Here is a 21,945-nt window from a genome sequence, read left to right on the forward strand (position 1 = left end):
TCACAAATTTAATTTCATTGCTGAGTTAAAATCCATTAGAGAACAAACTCTAGACACTTGGATTCCAACCCTGAACATGGAAAACAAAACATACTTTTATTGTAACGCCAACTAGAAACCTCTTTAAAATGAATGAAAAAGCAATTCATATTTAGTTTTTAAATGAACAGTTTTAATAGCAACATTGTCATTGTAACTATAGATAGGTTATTTCATAATATACATCTTTTCAAAAAGCAGTGGTTTCATGTGTCAGGATGGCCGAGCGGTCTAAGGCGCTGAGTTCAGGTCGCAGTCTCCTCTGGAGGCGTGGGTTCAAATCCCACTTCTGACAATGTTGTTCATTTTCTTCTTTGCTCTACAGTTTCTATTTCTTGTTACTTGTGAAAAGATTGACTTTAGATTTAGACAAACACTCACTGCAAATCTCTTTCAATTTACAGCATAAAACATGCATCAATTATTTCATTATTTCCCATGTTGCAATAAAATATCAGATTGTATTCTCCCTGGATAAAAGAGCTTGAAACCAACCACATATGTGTATATCATATTATTTTTATTATTTGATCCACAATTCTTTATTTACAGAGGTAGCAAAATAAAATATCTCACAAATTCAGAATGAGGGCTCCATATCTTTGGCTTAAGAAAACTGCTCTTCTCAGCCAATGGTCATGAACAGAAACCCCACTGGGGTCCACTACAATGGCATCCAATCGAACCCATGAGCTAAATTAAATAACCAGTTTGTGCAAGATTCACAAATTTAATTTCATTGCTGAGTTAAAATCCATTAGAGAACAAACTCTAGACACTTGGATTCCAACCCTGAACATGGAAAACAAAACATACTTTTATTGTAACGCCAACTAGAAACCTCTTTAAAATGAATGAAAAAGCAATTCATATTTAGTTTTTAAATTAACAGTTTTAAAGCAACATTGTCATTGCAACTATAGATAGGTTATTTCATAATATACATCTTTTCAAAAAGTAGTGGTTTCATGTGTCAGGATGGCAGAGCGGTCTAAGGCGCTGCGTTCAGGTCGCAGTCTCCTCTGGAGGCGTGGTTTCAAATCCCACTTCTGACAATGTTATTCATTTTCTTCTTTGCTCTACAGTTTCTATTTCTTGTTACTTGTGAAAAGATTGGCTTTAGAATTAGACAAACACTCACTGCAAATCTCTTTCAATTTACAACATAAAAAATGCATCAATTATTTCATTATTTCCCATGTTGCAATAAAAGATCAGATTGTATTCTCCCTGGATAAAAGAGCTTGAAACCAACCACATATGTGTATATCATATTATTTTTATTATTTGATCCACAATTCTTTATTTACAGAGGTAGCAAAATAAAATATCTCACAAATTCAGAATGAGGGCTCCATATCTTTGGCTTAAGAAAACTGCTCTTCTCAGCCAATGGTCATGAACAGAAACCCCACTGGGGTCCACTACAATGGCATCCAATCGAACCCATGAGCTAAATTAAATAACCAGTTTGTGCAAGATTCACAAATTTAATTTCATTGCTGAGTTAAAATCCATTAGAGAACAAACTCTAGACACTTGGATTCCAACCCTGAACATGGAAAACAAAACATACTTTTATTGTAACGCCAACTAGAAACCTCTTTAAAATGAATGAAAAAGCAATTCATATTTAGTTTTTAAATGAACAGTTTTAATAGCAACATTGTCATTGTAACTATAGATAGGTTATTTCATAATATACATCTTTTCAAAAAGCAGTGGTTTCATGTGTCAGGATGGCCGAGCGGTCTAAGGCACTGAGTTCAGGTCGCAGTCTCCTCTGGAGGCGTGGGTTCAAATCCCACTTCTGACAATGTTGTTCATTTTCTTCTTTGCTCTACAGTTTCTATTTCTTGTTACTTGTGAAAAGATTGACTTTAGATTTAGACAAACACTCACTGCAAATCTCTTTCAATTTACAGCATAAAACATGCATCAATTATTTCATTATTTCCCATGTTGCAATAAAATATCAGATTGTATTCTCCCTGGATAAAAGAGCTTGAAACCAACCACATATGTGTATATCATATTATTTTTATTATTTGATCCACAATTCTTTATTTACAGAGGTAGCAAAATAAAATATCTCACAAATTCAGAATGAGGGCTCCATATCTTTGGCTTAAGAAAACTGCTCTTCTCAGCCAATGGTCATGAACAGAAACCCCACTGGGGTCCACTACAATGGCATCCAATCGAACCCATGAGCTAAATTAAATAACCAGTTTGTGCAAGATTCACAAATTTAATTTCATTGCTGAGTTAAAATCCATTAGAGAACAAACTCTAGACACTTGGATTCCAACCCTGAACATGGAAAACAAAACTTACTTTTATTGTAACGCCAACTAGAAACCTCTTTAAAATGAATGGAAAAGCAATTCATATTTAGTTTTTAAATTAACAGTTTTAATAGCAACATTGTCATTGTAACTATAGATAGGTTATTTCATAATATACATCTTTTCAAAAAGTAGTGGTTTCATGTGTCAGGATGGCCGAGCGGTCTAAGGCGCTGCGTTCAGGTCGCAGTCTCCTCTGGAGGCGTGGGTTCAAATCCCACTTCTGACAATGTTATTCATTTTCTTCTTTGCTCTACAGTTTCTATTTCTTGTTACTTGTGAAAAGATTGACTTTAGAATTAGACTTACACTCACTGCAAATCTCTTTCAATTTACAACATAAAAAATGCATCAATTATTTCATTATTTCCCATGTTGCAATAAAAGATCAGATTGTATTCTCCCTGGATAAAAGAGCTTGAAACCAACCACATATGTGTATATCATATTATTTTTATTATTTGATCCACAATTCTTTATTTACAGAGGTAGCAAAATAAAATATCTCACAAATTCAGAATGAGGGCTCCATATCTTTGGCTTAAGAAAACTGCTCTTCTCAGCCAATGGTCATGAACAGAAACCCCACTGGGGTCCACTAAATTGGCATCCAATCAAACCCATGAGCTAAATTAAGTAGCCAGTTTGTGCAAGATTCACAAATTTCATTTCATTGCTGAGTTAAAATCCATTAGGGAACAAACTCTAGACACTTGGATTCCAACCCTGAACATGGAAAACAAAACTTACTTTTATTGTAACGCCAACTAGAAACCTCTTTAAAATGAATGGAAAAGCAATTCATATCTAGTTTTTAAATTAACAGTTTTAATAGCAACATTATCATTGTAACTATAGATAGGTTATTTCATAATATACATCTTTTCAAAAAGCAGTGGTTTCATGTGTCAGGATGGCCGAGCGGTCTAAGGCGCTGCGTTCAGGTCGCAGTCTCCTCTGGAGGTGTGGGTTCAAATCCCACTTCTGACAATGTTGTTCATTTTCTTCTTTGCTCTACAGTTTCTATGTCTTGTTACTTGTGAAAAGATTGACTTTAGATTTAGACAAACACTCACTGCAAATCTCTTTCAATTTACAGCATAAAAAATGCATCAATTATTTCATTATTTCCCATGTGTCAATAAAAGATCAGATTGTATTCTCCCTGGATAAAAGAGCTTGAAACCAACCACATATGTGTATATCATATTATTTTTATTATTTGATCCACAATTCTTTATTTACAGAGGTAGCAAAATAAAATATCTCACAAATTCAGAATGAGGGCTCCATATCTTTGGCTTAAGAAAACTGCTCTTCTCAGCCAATGGTCATGAACAGAAACCCCACTGGGGTCCACTAAATTGGCATCCAATCAAACCCATGAGCTAAATTAAGTAGCCAGTTTGTGCAAGATTCACAAATTTCATTTCATTGCTGAGTTAAAATCCATTAGAGAACAAACTCTAGACACTTGGATTCCAACCCTGAACATGGAAAACAAAACTTACTTTTATTGTAACGCCAACTAGAAACCTCTTTAAAATGAATGGAAAAGCAATTCATATCTAGTTTTTAAATTAACAGTTTTAATAGCAACATTGTCATTGTAACTATAGATAGGTTATTTCAGAATATACATCTTTTCAAAAAGCAGTGGTTTCATGTGTCAGGATGGCCGAGCGGTCTAAGGCGCTGAGTGGCCTGGGTTCAAATCCCACTTCTGACAATGTTATTCATTTTCTTCTTTGCTCTACAGTTTCTATTTCTTGTTACTTGTGAAAAGATTGGCTTTAGAATTAGACAAACACTCACTGCAAATCTCTTTCAATTTACAACATAAAAAATGCATCAATTATTTCATTATTTCCCATGTTGCAATAAAAGATCAGATTGTATTCTCCCTGGATAAAAGAGCTTGAAACCAACCACATATGTGTATATCATATTATTTTTATTATTTGATCCACAATTCTTTATTTACAGAGGTAGCAAAATAAAATATCTCACAAATTCAGAATGAGGGCTCCATATCTTTGGCTTAAGAAAACTGCTCTTCTCAGCCAATGGTCATGAACAGAAACCCCACTGGGGTCCACTACAATGGCATCCAATCGAACCCAAGAGCTAAATTAAATAACCAGTTTGTGCAAGATTCACAAATTTAATTTCATTGCTGAGTTAAAATCCATTAGAGAACAAACTCTAGACACTTGGATTCCAACCCTGAACATGGAAAACAAAACATACTTTTATTGTAACGCCAACTAGAAACCTCTTTAAAATTAATGAAAAAGCAATTCATATTTAGTTTTTAAATTAACAGTTTTAATAGCAACATTGTCATTGTAACTATAGATAGGTTATTTCATAATATACATCTTTTCAAAACACAGTGGTTTCATGTGTGAGGATGGCCGAGCGGTCTAAGGCGCTGCGTGGCCTGGGTTCAAATCCCACTTCTGACAATGTTATTCATTTTCTTCTTTGCTCTACAGTTTCTATTTCTTGTTACTTGTGAAAAGATTGGCTTTAGAATTAGACAAACACTCACTGCAAATCTCTTTCAATTTACAACATAAAAAATGCATCAATTATTTCATTATTTCCCATGTTGCAATAAAAGATCAGATTGTATTCTCCCTGGATAAAAGAGCTTGAAACCAACCACATATGTGTATATCATATTATTTTTATTATTTGATCCACAATTCTTTATTTACAGAGGTAGCAAAATAAAATATCTCACAAATTCAGAATGAGGGCTCCATATCTTTGGCTTAAGAAAACTGCTCTTCTCAGCCAATGGTCATGAACAGAAACCCCACTGGGGTCCACTACAATGGCATCCAATCGAACCCATGAGCTAAATTAAATAACCAGTTTGTGCAAGATTCACAAATTTAATTTCATTGCTGAGTTAAAATCCATTAGAGAACAAACTCTAGACACTTGGATTCCAACCCTGAACATGGAAAACAAAACATACTTTTATTGTAACGCCAACTAGAAACCTCTTTAAAATGAATGAAAAAGCAATTCATATTTAGTTTTTAAATGAACAGTTTTAATAGCAACATTGTCATTGTAACTATAGATAGGTTATTTCATAATATACATCTTTTCAAAAAGCAGTGGTTTCATGTGTCAGGATGGCCGAGCGGTCTAAGGCACTGAGTTCAGGTCGCAGTCTCCTCTGGAGGCGTGGGTTCAAATCCCACTTCTGACAATGTTGTTCATTTTCTTCTTTGCTCTACAGTTTCTATTTCTTGTTACTTGTGAAAAGATTGACTTTAGATTTAGACAAACACTCACTGCAAATCTCTTTCAATTTACAGCATAAAACATGCATCAATTATTTCATTATTTCCCATGTTGCAATAAAATATCAGATTGTATTCTCCCTGGATAAAAGAGCTTGAAACCAACCACATATGTGTATATCATATTATTTTTATTATTTGATCCACAATTCTTTATTTACAGAGGTAGCAAAATAAAATATCTCACAAATTCAGAATGAGGGCTCCATATCTTTGGCTTAAGAAAACTGCTCTTCTCAGCCAATGGTCATGAACAGAAACCCCACTGGGGTCCACTACAATGGCATCCAATCGAACCCATGAGCTAAATTAAATAACCAGTTTGTGCAAGATTCACAAATTTAATTTCATTGCTGAGTTAAAATCCATTAGAGAACAAACTCTAGACACTTGGATTCCAACCCTGAACATGGAAAACAAAACTTACTTTTATTGTAACGCCAACTAGAAACCTCTTTAAAATGAATGGAAAAGCAATTCATATTTAGTTTTTAAATTAACAGTTTTAATAGCAACATTGTCATTGTAACTATAGATAGGTTATTTCATAATATACATCTTTTCAAAAAGTAGTGGTTTCATGTGTCAGGATGGCCGAGCGGTCTAAGGCGCTGCGTTCAGGTCGCAGTCTCCTCTGGAGGCGTGGGTTCAAATCCCACTTCTGACAATGTTATTCATTTTCTTCTTTGCTCTACAGTTTCTATTTCTTGTTACTTGTGAAAAGATTGACTTTAGAATTAGACTTACACTCACTGCAAATCTCTTTCAATTTACAACATAAAAAATGCATCAATTATTTCATTATTTCCCATGTTGCAATAAAAGATCAGATTGTATTCTCCCTGGATAAAAGAGCTTGAAACCAACCACATATGTGTATATCATATTATTTTTATTATTTGATCCACAATTCTTTATTTACAGAGGTAGCAAAATAAAATATCTCACAAATTCAGAATGAGGGCTCCATATCTTTGGCTTAAGAAAACTGCTCTTCTCAGCCAATGGTCATGAACAGAAACCCCACTGGGGTCCACTAAATTGGCATCCAATCAAACCCATGAGCTAAATTAAGTAGCCAGTTTGTGCAAGATTCACAAATTTCATTTCATTGCTGAGTTAAAATCCATTAGGGAACAAACTCTAGACACTTGGATTCCAACCCTGAACATGGAAAACAAAACTTACTTTTATTGTAACGCCAACTAGAAACCTCTTTAAAATGAATGGAAAAGCAATTCATATCTAGTTTTTAAATTAACAGTTTTAATAGCAACATTATCATTGTAACTATAGATAGGTTATTTCATAATATACATCTTTTCAAAAAGCAGTGGTTTCATGTGTCAGGATGGCCGAGCGGTCTAAGGCGCTGCGTTCAGGTCGCAGTCTCCTCTGGAGGTGTGGGTTCAAATCCCACTTCTGACAATGTTGTTCATTTTCTTCTTTGCTCTACAGTTTCTATGTCTTGTTACTTGTGAAAAGATTGACTTTAGATTTAGACAAACACTCACTGCAAATCTCTTTCAATTTACAGCATAAAAAATGCATCAATTATTTCATTATTTCCCATGTGTCAATAAAAGATCAGATTGTATTCTCCCTGGATAAAAGAGCTTGAAACCAACCACATATGTGTATATCATATTATTTTTATTATTTGATCCACAATTCTTTATTTACAGAGGTAGCAAAATAAAATATCTCACAAATTCAGAATGAGGGCTCCATATCTTTGGCTTAAGAAAACTGCTCTTCTCAGCCAATGGTCATGAACAGAAACCCCACTGGGGTCCACTAAATTGGCATCCAATCAAACCCATGAGCTAAATTAAGTAGCCAGTTTGTGCAAGATTCACAAATTTCATTTCATTGCTGAGTTAAAATCCATTAGAGAACAAACTCTAGACACTTGGATTCCAACCCTGAACATGGAAAACAAAACTTACTTTTATTGTAACGCCAACTAGAAACCTCTTTAAAATGAATGGAAAAGCAATTCATATCTAGTTTTTAAATTAACAGTTTTAATAGCAACATTGTCATTGTAACTATAGATAGGTTATTTCAGAATATACATCTTTTCAAAAAGCAGTGGTTTCATGTGTCAGGATGGCCGAGCGGTCTAAGGCGCTGAGTGGCCTGGGTTCAAATCCCACTTCTGACAATGTTATTCATTTTCTTCTTTGCTCTACAGTTTCTATTTCTTGTTACTTGTGAAAAGATTGGCTTTAGAATTAGACAAACACTCACTGCAAATCTCTTTCAATTTACAACATAAAAAATGCATCAATTATTTCATTATTTCCCATGTTGCAATAAAAGATCAGATTGTATTCTCCCTGGATAAAAGAGCTTGAAACCAACCACATATGTGTATATCATATTATTTTTATTATTTGATCCACAATTCTTTATTTACAGAGGTAGCAAAATAAAATATCTCACAAATTCAGAATGAGGGCTCCATATCTTTGGCTTAAGAAAACTGCTCTTCTCAGCCAATGGTCATGAACAGAAACCCCACTGGGGTCCACTACAATGGCATCCAATCGAACCCATGAGCTAAATTAAATAACCAGTTTGTGCAAGATTCACAAATTTAATTTCATTGCTGAGTTAAAATCCATTAGAGAACAAACTCTAGACACTTGGATTCCAACCCTGAACATGGAAAACAAAACATACTTTTATTGTAACGCCAACTAGAAACCTCTTTAAAATGAATGAAAAAGCAATTCATATTTAGTTTTTAAATGAACAGTTTTAATAGCAACATTGTCATTGTAACTATAGATAGGTTATTTCATAATATACATCTTTTCAAAAAGCAGTGGTTTCATGTGTCAGGATGGCCGAGCGGTCTAAGGCACTGAGTTCAGGTCGCAGTCTCCTCTGGAGGCGTGGGTTCAAATCCCACTTCTGACAATGTTGTTCATTTTCTTCTTTGCTCTACAGTTTCTATTTCTTGTTACTTGTGAAAAGATTGACTTTAGATTTAGACAAACACTCACTGCAAATCTCTTTCAATTTACAGCATAAAACATGCATCAATTATTTCATTATTTCCCATGTTGCAATAAAATATCAGATTGTATTCTCCCTGGATAAAAGAGCTTGAAACCAACCACATATGTGTATATCATATTATTTTTATTATTTGATCCACAATTCTTTATTTACAGAGGTAGCAAAATAAAATATCTCACAAATTCAGAATGAGGGCTCCATATCTTTGGCTTAAGAAAACTGCTCTTCTCAGCCAATGGTCATGAACAGAAACCCCACTGGGGTCCACTACAATGGCATCCAATCGAACCCATGAGCTAAATTAAATAACCAGTTTGTGCAAGATTCACAAATTTAATTTCATTGCTGAGTTAAAATCCATTAGAGAACAAACTCTAGACACTTGGATTCCAACCCTGAACATGGAAAACAAAACTTACTTTTATTGTAACGCCAACTAGAAACCTCTTTAAAATGAATGGAAAAGCAATTCATATTTAGTTTTTAAATTAACAGTTTTAATAGCAACATTGTCATTGTAACTATAGATAGGTTATTTCATAATATACATCTTTTCAAAAAGTAGTGGTTTCATGTGTCAGGATGGCCGAGCGGTCTAAGGCGCTGCGTTCAGGTCGCAGTCTCCTCTGGAGGCGTGGGTTCAAATCCCACTTCTGACAATGTTATTCATTTTCTTCTTTGCTCTACAGTTTCTATTTCTTGTTACTTGTGAAAAGATTGACTTTAGAATTAGACTTACACTCACTGCAAATCTCTTTCAATTTACAACATAAAAAATGCATCAATTATTTCATTATTTCCCATGTTGCAATAAAAGATCAGATTGTATTCTCCCTGGATAAAAGAGCTTGAAACCAACCACATATGTGTATATCATATTATTTTTATTATTTGATCCACAATTCTTTATTTACAGAGGTAGCAAAATAAAATATCTCACAAATTCAGAATGAGGGCTCCATATCTTTGGCTTAAGAAAACTGCTCTTCTCAGCCAATGGTCATGAACAGAAACCCCACTGGGGTCCACTAAATTGGCATCCAATCAAACCCATGAGCTAAATTAAGTAGCCAGTTTGTGCAAGATTCACAAATTTCATTTCATTGCTGAGTTAAAATCCATTAGGGAACAAACTCTAGACACTTGGATTCCAACCCTGAACATGGAAAACAAAACTTACTTTTATTGTAACGCCAACTAGAAACCTCTTTAAAATGAATGGAAAAGCAATTCATATCTAGTTTTTAAATTAACAGTTTTAATAGCAACATTATCATTGTAACTATAGATAGGTTATTTCATAATATACATCTTTTCAAAAAGCAGTGGTTTCATGTGTCAGGATGGCCGAGCGGTCTAAGGCGCTGCGTTCAGGTCGCAGTCTCCTCTGGAGGTGTGGGTTCAAATCCCACTTCTGACAATGTTGTTCATTTTCTTCTTTGCTCTACAGTTTCTATGTCTTGTTACTTGTGAAAAGATTGACTTTAGATTTAGACAAACACTCACTGCAAATCTCTTTCAATTTACAGCATAAAAAATGCATCAATTATTTCATTATTTCCCATGTGTCAATAAAAGATCAGATTGTATTCTCCCTGGATAAAAGAGCTTGAAACCAACCACATATGTGTATATCATATTATTTTTATTATTTGATCCACAATTCTTTATTTACAGAGGTAGCAAAATAAAATATCTCACAAATTCAGAATGAGGGCTCCATATCTTTGGCTTAAGAAAACTGCTCTTCTCAGCCAATGGTCATGAACAGAAACCCCACTGGGGTCCACTAAATTGGCATCCAATCAAACCCATGAGCTAAATTAAGTAGCCAGTTTGTGCAAGATTCACAAATTTCATTTCATTGCTGAGTTAAAATCCATTAGAGAACAAACTCTAGACACTTGGATTCCAACCCTGAACATGGAAAACAAAACTTACTTTTATTGTAACGCCAACTAGAAACCTCTTTAAAATGAATGGAAAAGCAATTCATATCTAGTTTTTAAATTAACAGTTTTAATAGCAACATTGTCATTGTAACTATAGATAGGTTATTTCAGAATATACATCTTTTCAAAAAGCAGTGGTTTCATGTGTCAGGATGGCCGAGCGGTCTAAGGCGCTGAGTGGCCTGGGTTCAAATCCCACTTCTGACAATGTTATTCATTTTCTTCTTTGCTCTACAGTTTCTATTTCTTGTTACTTGTGAAAAGATTGGCTTTAGAATTAGACAAACACTCACTGCAAATCTCTTTCAATTTACAACATAAAAAATGCATCAATTATTTCATTATTTCCCATGTTGCAATAAAAGATCAGATTGTATTCTCCCTGGATAAAAGAGCTTGAAACCAACCACATATGTGTATATCATATTATTTTTATTATTTGATCCACAATTCTTTATTTACAGAGGTAGCAAAATAAAATATCTCACAAATTCAGAATGAGGGCTCCATATCTTTGGCTTAAGAAAACTGCTCTTCTCAGCCAATGGTCATGAACAGAAACCCCACTGGGGTCCACTACAATGGCATCCAATCGAACCCAAGAGCTAAATTAAATAACCAGTTTGTGCAAGATTCACAAATTTAATTTCATTGCTGAGTTAAAATCCATTAGAGAACAAACTCTAGACACTTGGATTCCAACCCTGAACATGGAAAACAAAACATACTTTTATTGTAACGCCAACTAGAAACCTCTTTAAAATTAATGAAAAAGCAATTCATATTTAGTTTTTAAATTAACAGTTTTAATAGCAACATTGTCATTGTAACTATAGATAGGTTATTTCATAATATACATCTTTTCAAAACACAGTGGTTTCATGTGTGAGGATGGCCGAGCGGTCTAAGGCGCTGCGTGGCCTGGGTTCAAATCCCACTTCTGACAATGTTATTCATTTTCTTCTTTGCTCTACAGTTTCTATTTCTTGTTACTTATGAAAATATTGGCTTTAGAATTAGACAAACACTCACTGCAAATCTCTTTCAATTTACAACATAAAAAATGCATCAATTATTTCATTATTTCCCATGTTGCAATAAAATATCAGATTGTATTCTCCCTGGATAAAAGAGCTTGAAACCAACCACATATGTGTATATCATATTATTTTTATTATTTGATCCACAATTCTTTATTTACAGAGGTAGCAAAATAAAATATCTCACAAATTCAGAATGAGGGCTCCATATCTTTGGCTTAAGAAAACTGCTCTTCTCAGCCAATGGTCATGAACCGAAACCCCACAGGGGTCCACTACAATGGCATCCAATCGAACCCATGAGCTAAATTAAGTAGCCAGTTTGTGCAAGATTCACAAATTTCATTTCATTGCTGAGTTAAAATCCATTAGAGAACAAACTCTAGACACTTGGATTCCAACCCTGAACATGGAAAACAAAACTTACTTTTATTGAAACGCCAACTAGAAACCTCTTTAAAATGAATGGAAAAGCAATTCATATTTAGTTTTTAAATTAACAGTTTTAATAGCAACATTGTCATTGTAACTATAGATAGGTTATTTCATAATATACATCTTTTCAAAAAGTAGTGGTTTCATGTGTCAGGATGGCAAAGCGGTCTAAGGCGCTGCGTTCAGGTCGCAGTCTCCTCTGGAGGCGTGGGTTCAAATCCCACTTCTGACAATGTTATTCATTTTCTTCTTTGCTCTACAGTTTCTATTTCTTGTTACTTGTGAAAAGATTGACTTTAGAATTAGACAAACACTCACTGCAAATCTCTTTCAATTTACAACATAAAAAATGCATCAATTATTTCATTATTTCCCATGTTGCAATAAAAGATCAGATTGTATTCTTCCTGGATAAAAGAGCTTGAAACCAACCACATATGTGTATATCATATTATTTTTATTATTTGATCCACAATTCTTTATTTACAGAGGTAGCAAAATAAAATATCTCACAAATTCAGAATGAGGGCTCCATATCTTTGGCTTAAGAAAACTGCTCTTCTCAGCCAATGGTCATGAACAGAAACCCCACTGCGGTCCACTACAATGGCATCCAATCAAACCCATGAGCTAAATTAAGTAGCCAGTTTGTGCAAGATTCACAAATTTCATTTAATTGCTGAGTTAAAATCCATTAGAGAACAAACTCTAGACACTTGGATTCCAACCCTGAACATGGAAAACAAAACTTACTTTTATTGTAACGCCAACTAGAAACCTCTTTAAAATGAATGGAAAAGCAATTCATATCTAGTTTTTAAATTAACAGTTTTAATAGCAACATTGTCATTGTAACTATAGATAGGTTATTTCATAATATACATCTTTTCAAAAAGCAGTGGTTTCATGTGTCAGGATGGCCGAGCGGTCTAAGGCGCTGAGTGGCCTGGGTTCAAATCCCACTTCTGACAATGTTATTCATTTTCTTCTTTGCTCTACAGTTTCTATTTCTTGTTACTTGTGAAAAGATTGGCTTTAGAATTAGACAAACACTCACTGCAAATCTCTTTCAATTTACAACATAAAAAATGCATCAATTATTTCATTATTTCCCATGTTGCAATAAAAGATCAGATTGTATTCTCCCTGGATAAAAGAGCTTGAAACCAACCACATATGTGTATATCATATTATTTTTATTATTTGATCCACAATTCTTTATTTACAGAGGTAGCAAAATAAAATATCTCACAAATTCAGAATGAGGGCTCCATATCTTTGGCTTAAGAAAACTGCTCTTCTCAGCCAATGGTCATGAACAGAAACCCCACTGGGGTCCACTACAATGGCATCCAATCGAACCCATGAGCTAAATTAAATAACCAGTTTGTGCAAGATTCACAAATTTAATTTCATTGCTGAGTTAAAATCCATTAGAGAACAAACTCTAGACACTTGGATTCCAACCCTGAACATGGAAAACAAAACATACTTTTATTGTAACGCCAACTAGAAACCTCTTTAAAATGAATGAAAAAGCAATTCATATTTAGTTTTTAAATTAACAGTTTTAATAGCAACATTGTCATTGTAACTATAGATAGGTTATTTCATAATATACATCTTTTCAAAAAGTAGTGGTTTCATGTGTCAGGATGGCCGAGCGGTCTAAGGCGCTGCGTTCAGGTCGCAGTCTCCTCTGGAGGTGTGGGTTCAAATCCCACTTCTGACAATGTTATTCATTTTCTTCTTTGCTCTACAGTTTCTATTTCTTGTTACTTGTGAAAAGATTGACTTTAGAATTAGACTTACACTCACTGCAAATCTCTTTCAATTTACAACATAAAAAATGCATCAATTATTTCATTATTTCCCATGTTGCAATAAAAGATCAGATTGTATTCTCCCTGGATAAAAGAGCTTGAAACCAACCACATATGTGTATATCATATTATTTTTATTATTTGATCCACAATTCTTTATTTACAGAGGTAGCAAAATAAAATATCTCACAAATTCAGAATGAGGGCTCCATATCTTTGGCTTAAGAAAACTGCTCTTCTCAGCCAATGGTCATGAACAGAAACCCCACTGGGATCCACTACAATGGCATCCAATCAAACCCATGAGCTAAATTAAGTAGACAGTTTGTGCAAGATTCACAAATTTCATTTCATTGCTGAGTTAAAATCCATTAGAGAACAAACTCTAGACACTTGGATTCCAACCCTGAACATGGAAAACAAAACTTACTTTTATTGTAACGCCAACTAGAAACCTCTTTAAAATGAATGGAAAAGCAATTCATATCTAGTTTTTAAATTAACAGTTTTAATAGCAACATTGTCATTGTAACTATAGATAGGTTATTTCATAATATACATCTTTTCAAAAAGCAGAGGTTTCATGTGTCAGGATGGCCGAGCGGTCTGAGGCGCTGCGTTCAGGTCGCAGTCTCCTCTGGAGGCGTGGGTTCAAATCCCACTTCTGACAATGTTATTCATTTTCTTCTTTGCTCTACAGTTTCTATTTCTTGTTACTTGTGAAAAGATTGACTTTAGAATTAGACAAACACTCACTGCAAATCTCTTTCAATTTACAACATAAAAAATGCATCAATTATTTCATTATTTCCCATGTTGCAATAAAAGATCAGATTGTATTCTTCCTAGATAAAAGAGCTTGAAACCAACCACATATGTGTATATCATATTATTTTTATTATTTGATCCACAATTCTTTATTTACAGAGGTAGCAAAATAAAATATCTCACAAATTCAGAATGAGGGCTCCATATCTTTGGCTTAAGAAAACTGCTCTTCTCAGCCAATGGTCATGAACAGAAACCCCACTGGGGTCCACTAAATTGGCATCCAATCAAACCCATGAGCTAAATTAAGTAGCCAGTTTGTGCAAGATTCACAAATTTCATTTCATTGCTGAGTTAAAATCCATTAGAGAACAAACTCTAGACACTTGGATTCCAACCCTGAACATGGAAAACAAAACTTACTTTTATTGTAACGCCAACTAGAAACCTCTTTAAAATGAATGGAAAAGCAATTCATATTTAGTTTTTAAATTAACAGTTTTAATAGCAACATTGTCATTATAACTATAGATAGGTTATTTCATAATATACATCTTTTAAAAAAGTAGTTGTTTCATGTGTCAGGATGGCCGAGCGGTCTAAGGCGCTGCGTTCAGGTCGCTGTCTCCTCTGGAGGCGTGGGTTCAAATCCCACTTCTGACAATGTTATTCATTTTCTTCTTTGCTCTACAGTTTCTATTTCTTGTTACTTGTGAAAAGATTGACTTTAGAATTAGACTTACACTCACTGCAAATCTCTTTCAATTTACAACATAAAAAATGCATCAATTATTTCATTATTTCCCATGTTGCAATAAAAGATCACATTGTATTCTCCCTGGATAAAAGAGCTTGAAACCAACCACATATGTGTATATCATATTATTTTTATTATTTGATCCACAATTCTTTATTTACAGAGGTAGCAAACTAAAATATCTCACAAATTCAGAATGAGGGCTCCATATCTTTGGCTTAAGAAAACTGCTCTTCTCAGCCAATGGTCATGAACAGAAACCCCACTGGGGTCCACTAAATTGGCATCCAATCAAACCCATGAGCTAAATTAAGTAGCCAGTTTGTGCAAGATTCACAAATTTCATTTCATTGCTGAGTTAAAATCCATTAGAGAACAAACTCTAGACACTTGGATTCCAACCCTGAACATGGAAAACAAAACTTACTTTTATTGTAACGCCAACTAGAAACCTCTTTAAAATGAATGGAAAAGCAATTCATATTTAGTTTTTAAATTAACAGTTTTAATAGCAACATTGTCATTATAACTATAGATAGGTTATTTCATAATATACATCTTTTAAAAAAGTAGTTGTTTCATGTGTCAGGATGGCCGAGCGGTCTAAGGCGCTGCGTTCAGGTCGCAGTCTCCTCTGGAGGCGTGGGTTCAAATCCCACTTCTGACAATGTTATTCATTTTCTTCTTTGCTCTACAGTTTCTATTTCTTGTTACTTGTGAAAAGATTGACTTTAGAATTAGACTTACACTCACTGCAAATCTCTTTCAATTTACAACATAAAAAATGCATCAATTATTTCATTATTTCCCATGTTGCAATAAAAGATCAGATTGTATTCTCCCTGGATAAAAGAGCTTGAAACCAACCACATATGTGTATATCATATTATTTTTATTATTTGATCCACAATTCTTTATTTACAGAGGTAGCAAACTAAAATATCTCACAAATTCAGAATGAGGGCTCCATATCTTTGGCTTAAGAAAACTGCTCTTCTCAGCCAATGGTCATGAACAGAAACCCCACTGGGGTCCACTAAATTGGCATCCAATCAAACCCATGAGCTAAATTAAGTAGCCAGTTTGTGCAAGATTCACAAATTTCATTTCATTGCTGAGTTAAAATCCATTAGAGAACAAACTCTAGACCCTTGGATTCCAACCCTGAACATGGAAAACAAAACTTACTTTTATTGTAACGCCAACTAGAAACCTCTTTAAAATGAATGGAAAAGCAATTCATATCTAGTTTTTAAATTAACAGTTTTAATAGCAACATTGTCATTGTAACTATAGATAGGTTATTTCATAATATACATCTTTTCAAAAAGCAGTGGTTTCATGTGTCAGGATGGCCGAGCGGTCTAAGGCGCTGAGTTCAGGTCGCAGTCTCCTCTGGAGGCGTGGGTTCAAATCCCACTTCTGACAATGTTGTTCATTTTCTTCTTTGCTCTACAGTTTCTATTTCTTGTTACTTGTGAAAAGATTGACTTTAGATTTAGACAAACACTCACTGCAAATCTCTTTCAATTTACAGCATAAAACATGCATCAATTATTTCATTATTTCCCATGTTGCAATAAAAGATCAGATTGTATTCTCCCTGGATAAAAGAGCTTGAAACCAACCACATATGTGTATATCATATTATTTTTATTATTTGATCCACAATTCTTTATTTACAGAGGTAGCAAAATAAAATATCTCACAAATTCAGAATGAGGGCTCCATATCTTTGGCTTAAGAAAACTGCTCTTCTCAGCCAATGGTCATGAACAGAAACCCCACTGGGGTCCACTACAATGGCATCCAATCGAACCCATGAGCTAAATTAAATAACCAGTTTGTGCAAGATTCACAAATTTAATTTCATTGCTGAGTTAAAATCCATTAGAGAACAAACTCTAGACACTTGGATTCCAACCCTGAACATGGAAAACAAAACATACTTTTATTGTAACGCCAACTAGAAACCTCTTTAAAATGAATGAAAAAGCAATTCATATTTAGTTTTTAAATTAACAGTTTTAAAGCAACATTGTCATTGCAACTATAGATAGGTTATTTCATAATATACATCTTTTCAAAAAGTAGTGGTTTCATGTGTCAGGATGGCAGAGCGGTCTAAGGCGCTGCGTTCAGGTCGCAGTCTCCTCTGGAGGCGTGGTTTCAAATCCCACTTCTGACAATGTTATTCATTTTCTTCTTTGCTCTACAGTTTCTATTTCTTGTTAGTTGTGAAAAGATTGGCTTTAGAATTAGACAAACACTCACTGCAAATCTCTTTCAATTTACAACATAAAAAATGCATCAATTATTTCATTATTTCCCATGTTGCAATAAAAGATCAGATTGTATTCTCCCTGGATAAAAGAGCTTGAAACCAACCACATATGTGTATATCATATTATTTTTATTATTTGATCCACAATTCTTTATTTACAGAGGTAGCAAAATAAAATATCTCACAAATTCAGAATGAGGGCTCCATATCTTTGGCTTAAGAAAACTGCTCTTCTCAGCCAATGGTCATGAACAGAAACCCCACTGGGGTCCACTACAATGGCATCCAATCGAACCCATGAGCTAAATTAAATAACCAGTTTGTGCAAGATTCACAAATTTAATTTCATTGCTGAGTTAAAATCCATTAGAGAACAAACTCTAGACACTTGGATTCCAACCCTGAACATGGAAAACAAAACATACTTTTATTGTAACGCCAACTAGAAACCTCTTTAAAATGAATGAAAAAGCAATTCATATTTAGTTTTTAAATGAACAGTTTTAATAGCAACATTGTCATTGTAACTATAGATAGGTTATTTCATAATATACATCTTTTCAAAAAGCAGTGGTTTCATGTGTCAGGATGGCCGAGCGGTCTAAGGCGCTGAGTTCAGGTCGCAGTCTTCTCTGGAGGCGTGGGTTCAAATCCCACTTCTGACAATGTTGTTCATTTTCTTCTTTGCTCTACAGTTTCTATTTCTTGTTACTTGTGAAAAGATTGACTTTAGATTTAGACAAACACTCACTGCAAATCTCTTTCAATTTACAGCATAAAACATGCATCAATTATTTCATTATTTCCCATGTTGCAATAAAAGATCAGATTGTATTCTCCCTGGATAAAAGAGCTTGAAACCAACCACATATGTGTATATCATATTATTTTTATTATTTGATCCACAATTCTTTATTTACAGAGGTAGCAAAATAAAATATCTCACAAATTCAGAATGAGGGCTCCATATCTTTGGCTTAAGAAAACTGCTCTTCTCAGCCAGTGGTCATGAACAGAAACCCCACTGGGGTCCACTACAATGGCATCCAATCGAACCCATGAGCTAAATTAAATAACCAGTTTGTGCAAGATTCACAAATTTTATTTCATTGCTGAGTTAAAATCCATTAGAGAACAAACTCTAGACACTTGGATTCCAACCCTGAACATGGAAAACAAAACATACTTTTATTGTAACGCCAACTAGAAACCTCTTTAAAATGAATGAAAAAGCAATTCATATTTAGTTTTTAAATTAACAGTTTTAAAGCAACATTGTCATTGTAACTATAGATAGGTTATTTCATAATATACATCTTTTCAAAAAGTAGTGGTTTCATGTGTCAGGATGGCAGAGCGGTCTAAGGCGCTGCGTTCAGATCGCAGTCTCCTCTGGAGGCGTGGTTTCAAATCCCACTTCTGACAATGTTATTCATTTTCTTCTTTGCTCTACAGTTTCTATTTCTTGTTACTTGTGAAAAGATTGGCTTTAGAATTAGACAAACACTCACTGCAAATCTCTTTCAATTTACAACATAAAAAATGCATCAATTATTTCATTATTTCCCATGTTGCAATAAAAGATCAGATTGTATTCTCCCTGGATAAAAGAGCTTGAAACCAACCACATATGTGCATATCATATTATTTTTATTATTTGATCCACAATTCTTTATTTACAGAGGTAGCAAAATAAAATATCTCACAAATTCAGAATGAGGGCTCCATATCTTTGGCTTAAGAAAACTGCTCTTCTCAGCCAATGGTCATGAACAGAAACCCCACTGGGGTCCACTACAATGGCATCCAATCGAACCCATGAGCTAAATTAAATAACCAGTTTGTGCAAGATTCACAAATTTAATTTCATTGCTGAGTTAAAATCCATTAGAGAACAAACTCTAGACACTTGGATTCCAACCCTGAACATGGAAAACAAAACATACTTTTATTGTAACGCCAACTAGAAACCTCTTTAAAATGAATGAAAAAGCAATTCATATTTAGTTTTTAAATGAACTGTTTTAATAGCAACATTGTCATTGTAACTATAGATAGGTTATTTCATAATATACATCTTTTAAAAAAGTAGTTGTTTCATGTGTCAGGATGGCCGAGCGGTCTAAGGCGCTGCGTTCAGGTCGCAGTCTCCTCTGGAGGCGTGGGTTCAAATCCCACTTCTGACAATGTTATTCATTTTCTTCTTTGCTCTACAGTTTCTATTTCTTGTTACTTGTGAAAAGATTGACTTTAGAATTAGACTTACACTCACTGCAAATCTCTTTCAATTTACAACATAAAAAATGCATCAATTATTTCATTATTTCCCATGTTGCAATAAAAGATCAGATTGTATTCTCCCTGGATAAAAGAGCTTGAAACCAACCACATATGTGTATATCATATTATTTTTATTATTTGATCCACAATTCTTTATTTACAGAGGTAGCAAAATAAAATATCTCACAAATTCAGAATGAGGGCTCCATATCTTTGGCTTAAGAAAACTGCTCTTCTCAGCCAATGGTCATGAACAGAAACCCCACTGGGGTCCACTAAATTGGCATCCAATCAAACCCATGAGCTAAATTAAGTAGCCAGTTTGTGCAAGATTCACAAATTTTATTTCATTGCTGAGTTAAAATCCATTAGAGAACAAACTCTAGACCCTTGGATTCCAACCCTGAACATGGAAAACAAAACTTACTTTTATTGTAACGCCAACTAGAAACCTCTTTAAAATGAATGGAAAAGCAATTCATATCTAGTTTTTAAATTAACAGTTTTAATAGCAACATTGTCAGTGTAACTATAGATAGGTTATTTCATAATATACATCTTTTCAAAAAGGAGTGGTTTCATGTGTCAGGATGGCCGAGCGGTCTAAGGCGCTGAGTTCAGGTCGCAGTCTCCTCTGGAGGCGTGGGTTCAAATCCCACTTCTGACAATGTTGTTCATTTTCTTCTTTGCTCTACAGTTTCTATTTCTTGTTACTTGTGAAAAGATTGACCCTAGATTTAGACAAACACTCACTGCAAATCTCTTTCAATTTACAGCATAAAACATGCATCAATTATTTCATTATTTCCCATGTTGCAATAAAAGATCAGATTGTATTCTCCCTGGATAAAAGAGCTTGAAACCAACCACATATGTGTATATCATATTATTTTTATTATTTGATCCACAATTCTTTATTTACAGAGGTAGCAAAATAAAATATCTCACAAATTCAGAATGAGGGCTCCATATCTTTGGCTTAAGAAAACTGCTCTTCTCAGCCAATGGTCATGAACAGAAACCCCACTGGGGTCCACTACAATGGCATCCAATCGAACCCATGAGCTAAATTAAGTAGCCAGTTTGTGCAAGATTCACAAATTTCATTTCACTGCTGAGTTAAAATCCATTAGAGAACAAACTCTAGACACTTGGATTCCAACCCTGAACATGGAAAACAAAACATACTTTTATTGTAACGCCAACTAGAAACCTCTTTAAAATGAATGAAAAAGCAATTCATATTTAGTTTTTAAATTAACAGTTTTAATAGCAACATTGTCATTGTAACTATAGATAGGTTATTTCATAATATACATCTTTTCAAAAAGCAGTGGTTTCATGTGTCAGGATGGCCGAGCGGTCTGAGGCGCTGAGTTCAGGTCGCAGTCTCCTCTGGAGGCGTGGGTTCAAATCCCACTTCTGACAATGTTGTTCATTTTCTTCTTTGCTCTACAGTTTCTATTTCTTGTTACTTGTGAAAAGATTGACTTTAGAATTAGACTTACACTCACTGCAAATCTCTTTCAATTTACAACATAAAAAATGCATCAATTATTTCATTATTTCCCATGTTGCAATAAAAGATCAGATTGTATTCTCCCTGGATAAAAGAGCTTGAAACCAACCACATATGTGTATATCATATTATTTTTATTATTTGATCCACAATTCTTTATTTACAGAGGTAGCAAAATAAAATATCTCACAAATTCAGAATGAGGGCTCCATATCTTTGGCTTAAGAAAACTGCTCTTCTCAGCCAATGGTCATGAACAGAAACCCCACTGGGGTCCACTAAATTGGCATCCAATCAAACCCATGAGCTAAATTAAGTAGCCAGTTTGTGCAAGATTCACAAATTTA

The 21,945-nt window shown here is 34.2% G+C and overlaps 23 non-coding genes across 23 annotated transcripts; all 23 read left to right on the plus strand.

The window, feature by feature from the left end:
* Positions 1-251: 251 nt before the first annotated feature.
* On the plus strand, positions 252-334 carry TRNAL-CAG (transfer RNA leucine (anticodon CAG)). Its single transcript has one exon. It is a non-coding gene; the product is annotated as a tRNA-Leu (tRNA).
* A 677-nt stretch (positions 335-1,011) lies between these two features.
* Positions 1,012-1,094, plus strand: TRNAL-CAG (transfer RNA leucine (anticodon CAG)). The gene has a single exon. It is a non-coding gene; the product is annotated as a tRNA-Leu (tRNA).
* A 678-nt stretch (positions 1,095-1,772) lies between these two features.
* TRNAL-CAG (transfer RNA leucine (anticodon CAG)) lies at positions 1,773-1,855 on the plus strand. Its single transcript has one exon. It is a non-coding gene; the product is annotated as a tRNA-Leu (tRNA).
* Positions 1,856-2,533: 678 nt separating this feature from the next.
* On the plus strand, positions 2,534-2,616 carry TRNAL-CAG (transfer RNA leucine (anticodon CAG)). The gene has a single exon. It is a non-coding gene; the product is annotated as a tRNA-Leu (tRNA).
* Positions 2,617-3,294: 678 nt separating this feature from the next.
* TRNAL-CAG (transfer RNA leucine (anticodon CAG)) lies at positions 3,295-3,377 on the plus strand. Its single transcript has one exon. It is a non-coding gene; the product is annotated as a tRNA-Leu (tRNA).
* Positions 3,378-5,533: 2,156 nt separating this feature from the next.
* On the plus strand, positions 5,534-5,616 carry TRNAL-CAG (transfer RNA leucine (anticodon CAG)). The gene has a single exon. It is a non-coding gene; the product is annotated as a tRNA-Leu (tRNA).
* Positions 5,617-6,294: 678 nt separating this feature from the next.
* On the plus strand, positions 6,295-6,377 carry TRNAL-CAG (transfer RNA leucine (anticodon CAG)). Its single transcript has one exon. It is a non-coding gene; the product is annotated as a tRNA-Leu (tRNA).
* A 678-nt stretch (positions 6,378-7,055) lies between these two features.
* Positions 7,056-7,138, plus strand: TRNAL-CAG (transfer RNA leucine (anticodon CAG)). The gene has a single exon. It is a non-coding gene; the product is annotated as a tRNA-Leu (tRNA).
* A 1,417-nt stretch (positions 7,139-8,555) lies between these two features.
* On the plus strand, positions 8,556-8,638 carry TRNAL-CAG (transfer RNA leucine (anticodon CAG)). Its single transcript has one exon. It is a non-coding gene; the product is annotated as a tRNA-Leu (tRNA).
* Positions 8,639-9,316: 678 nt separating this feature from the next.
* TRNAL-CAG (transfer RNA leucine (anticodon CAG)) lies at positions 9,317-9,399 on the plus strand. Its single transcript has one exon. It is a non-coding gene; the product is annotated as a tRNA-Leu (tRNA).
* A 678-nt stretch (positions 9,400-10,077) lies between these two features.
* TRNAL-CAG (transfer RNA leucine (anticodon CAG)) lies at positions 10,078-10,160 on the plus strand. The gene has a single exon. It is a non-coding gene; the product is annotated as a tRNA-Leu (tRNA).
* A 2,156-nt stretch (positions 10,161-12,316) lies between these two features.
* Positions 12,317-12,399, plus strand: TRNAL-CAG (transfer RNA leucine (anticodon CAG)). Its single transcript has one exon. It is a non-coding gene; the product is annotated as a tRNA-Leu (tRNA).
* Positions 12,400-13,816: 1,417 nt separating this feature from the next.
* On the plus strand, positions 13,817-13,899 carry TRNAL-CAG (transfer RNA leucine (anticodon CAG)). Its single transcript has one exon. It is a non-coding gene; the product is annotated as a tRNA-Leu (tRNA).
* A 678-nt stretch (positions 13,900-14,577) lies between these two features.
* TRNAL-CAG (transfer RNA leucine (anticodon CAG)) lies at positions 14,578-14,660 on the plus strand. Its single transcript has one exon. It is a non-coding gene; the product is annotated as a tRNA-Leu (tRNA).
* Positions 14,661-15,338: 678 nt separating this feature from the next.
* TRNAL-CAG (transfer RNA leucine (anticodon CAG)) lies at positions 15,339-15,421 on the plus strand. Its single transcript has one exon. It is a non-coding gene; the product is annotated as a tRNA-Leu (tRNA).
* A 678-nt stretch (positions 15,422-16,099) lies between these two features.
* TRNAL-CAG (transfer RNA leucine (anticodon CAG)) lies at positions 16,100-16,182 on the plus strand. Its single transcript has one exon. It is a non-coding gene; the product is annotated as a tRNA-Leu (tRNA).
* A 678-nt stretch (positions 16,183-16,860) lies between these two features.
* Positions 16,861-16,943, plus strand: TRNAL-CAG (transfer RNA leucine (anticodon CAG)). Its single transcript has one exon. It is a non-coding gene; the product is annotated as a tRNA-Leu (tRNA).
* Positions 16,944-17,620: 677 nt separating this feature from the next.
* On the plus strand, positions 17,621-17,703 carry TRNAL-CAG (transfer RNA leucine (anticodon CAG)). Its single transcript has one exon. It is a non-coding gene; the product is annotated as a tRNA-Leu (tRNA).
* A 678-nt stretch (positions 17,704-18,381) lies between these two features.
* Positions 18,382-18,464, plus strand: TRNAL-CAG (transfer RNA leucine (anticodon CAG)). The gene has a single exon. It is a non-coding gene; the product is annotated as a tRNA-Leu (tRNA).
* Positions 18,465-19,141: 677 nt separating this feature from the next.
* Positions 19,142-19,224, plus strand: TRNAL-CAG (transfer RNA leucine (anticodon CAG)). Its single transcript has one exon. It is a non-coding gene; the product is annotated as a tRNA-Leu (tRNA).
* A 678-nt stretch (positions 19,225-19,902) lies between these two features.
* TRNAL-CAG (transfer RNA leucine (anticodon CAG)) lies at positions 19,903-19,985 on the plus strand. Its single transcript has one exon. It is a non-coding gene; the product is annotated as a tRNA-Leu (tRNA).
* A 678-nt stretch (positions 19,986-20,663) lies between these two features.
* On the plus strand, positions 20,664-20,746 carry TRNAL-CAG (transfer RNA leucine (anticodon CAG)). The gene has a single exon. It is a non-coding gene; the product is annotated as a tRNA-Leu (tRNA).
* A 678-nt stretch (positions 20,747-21,424) lies between these two features.
* On the plus strand, positions 21,425-21,507 carry TRNAL-CAG (transfer RNA leucine (anticodon CAG)). The gene has a single exon. It is a non-coding gene; the product is annotated as a tRNA-Leu (tRNA).
* Positions 21,508-21,945: the final 438 nt, after the last annotated feature.

This window comes from Pseudophryne corroboree, chromosome 1, assembly GCF_028390025.1.
Source record: "Pseudophryne corroboree isolate aPseCor3 chromosome 1, aPseCor3.hap2, whole genome shotgun sequence".
Lineage (NCBI taxonomy): Eukaryota > Metazoa > Chordata > Amphibia > Anura > Myobatrachidae > Pseudophryne > Pseudophryne corroboree.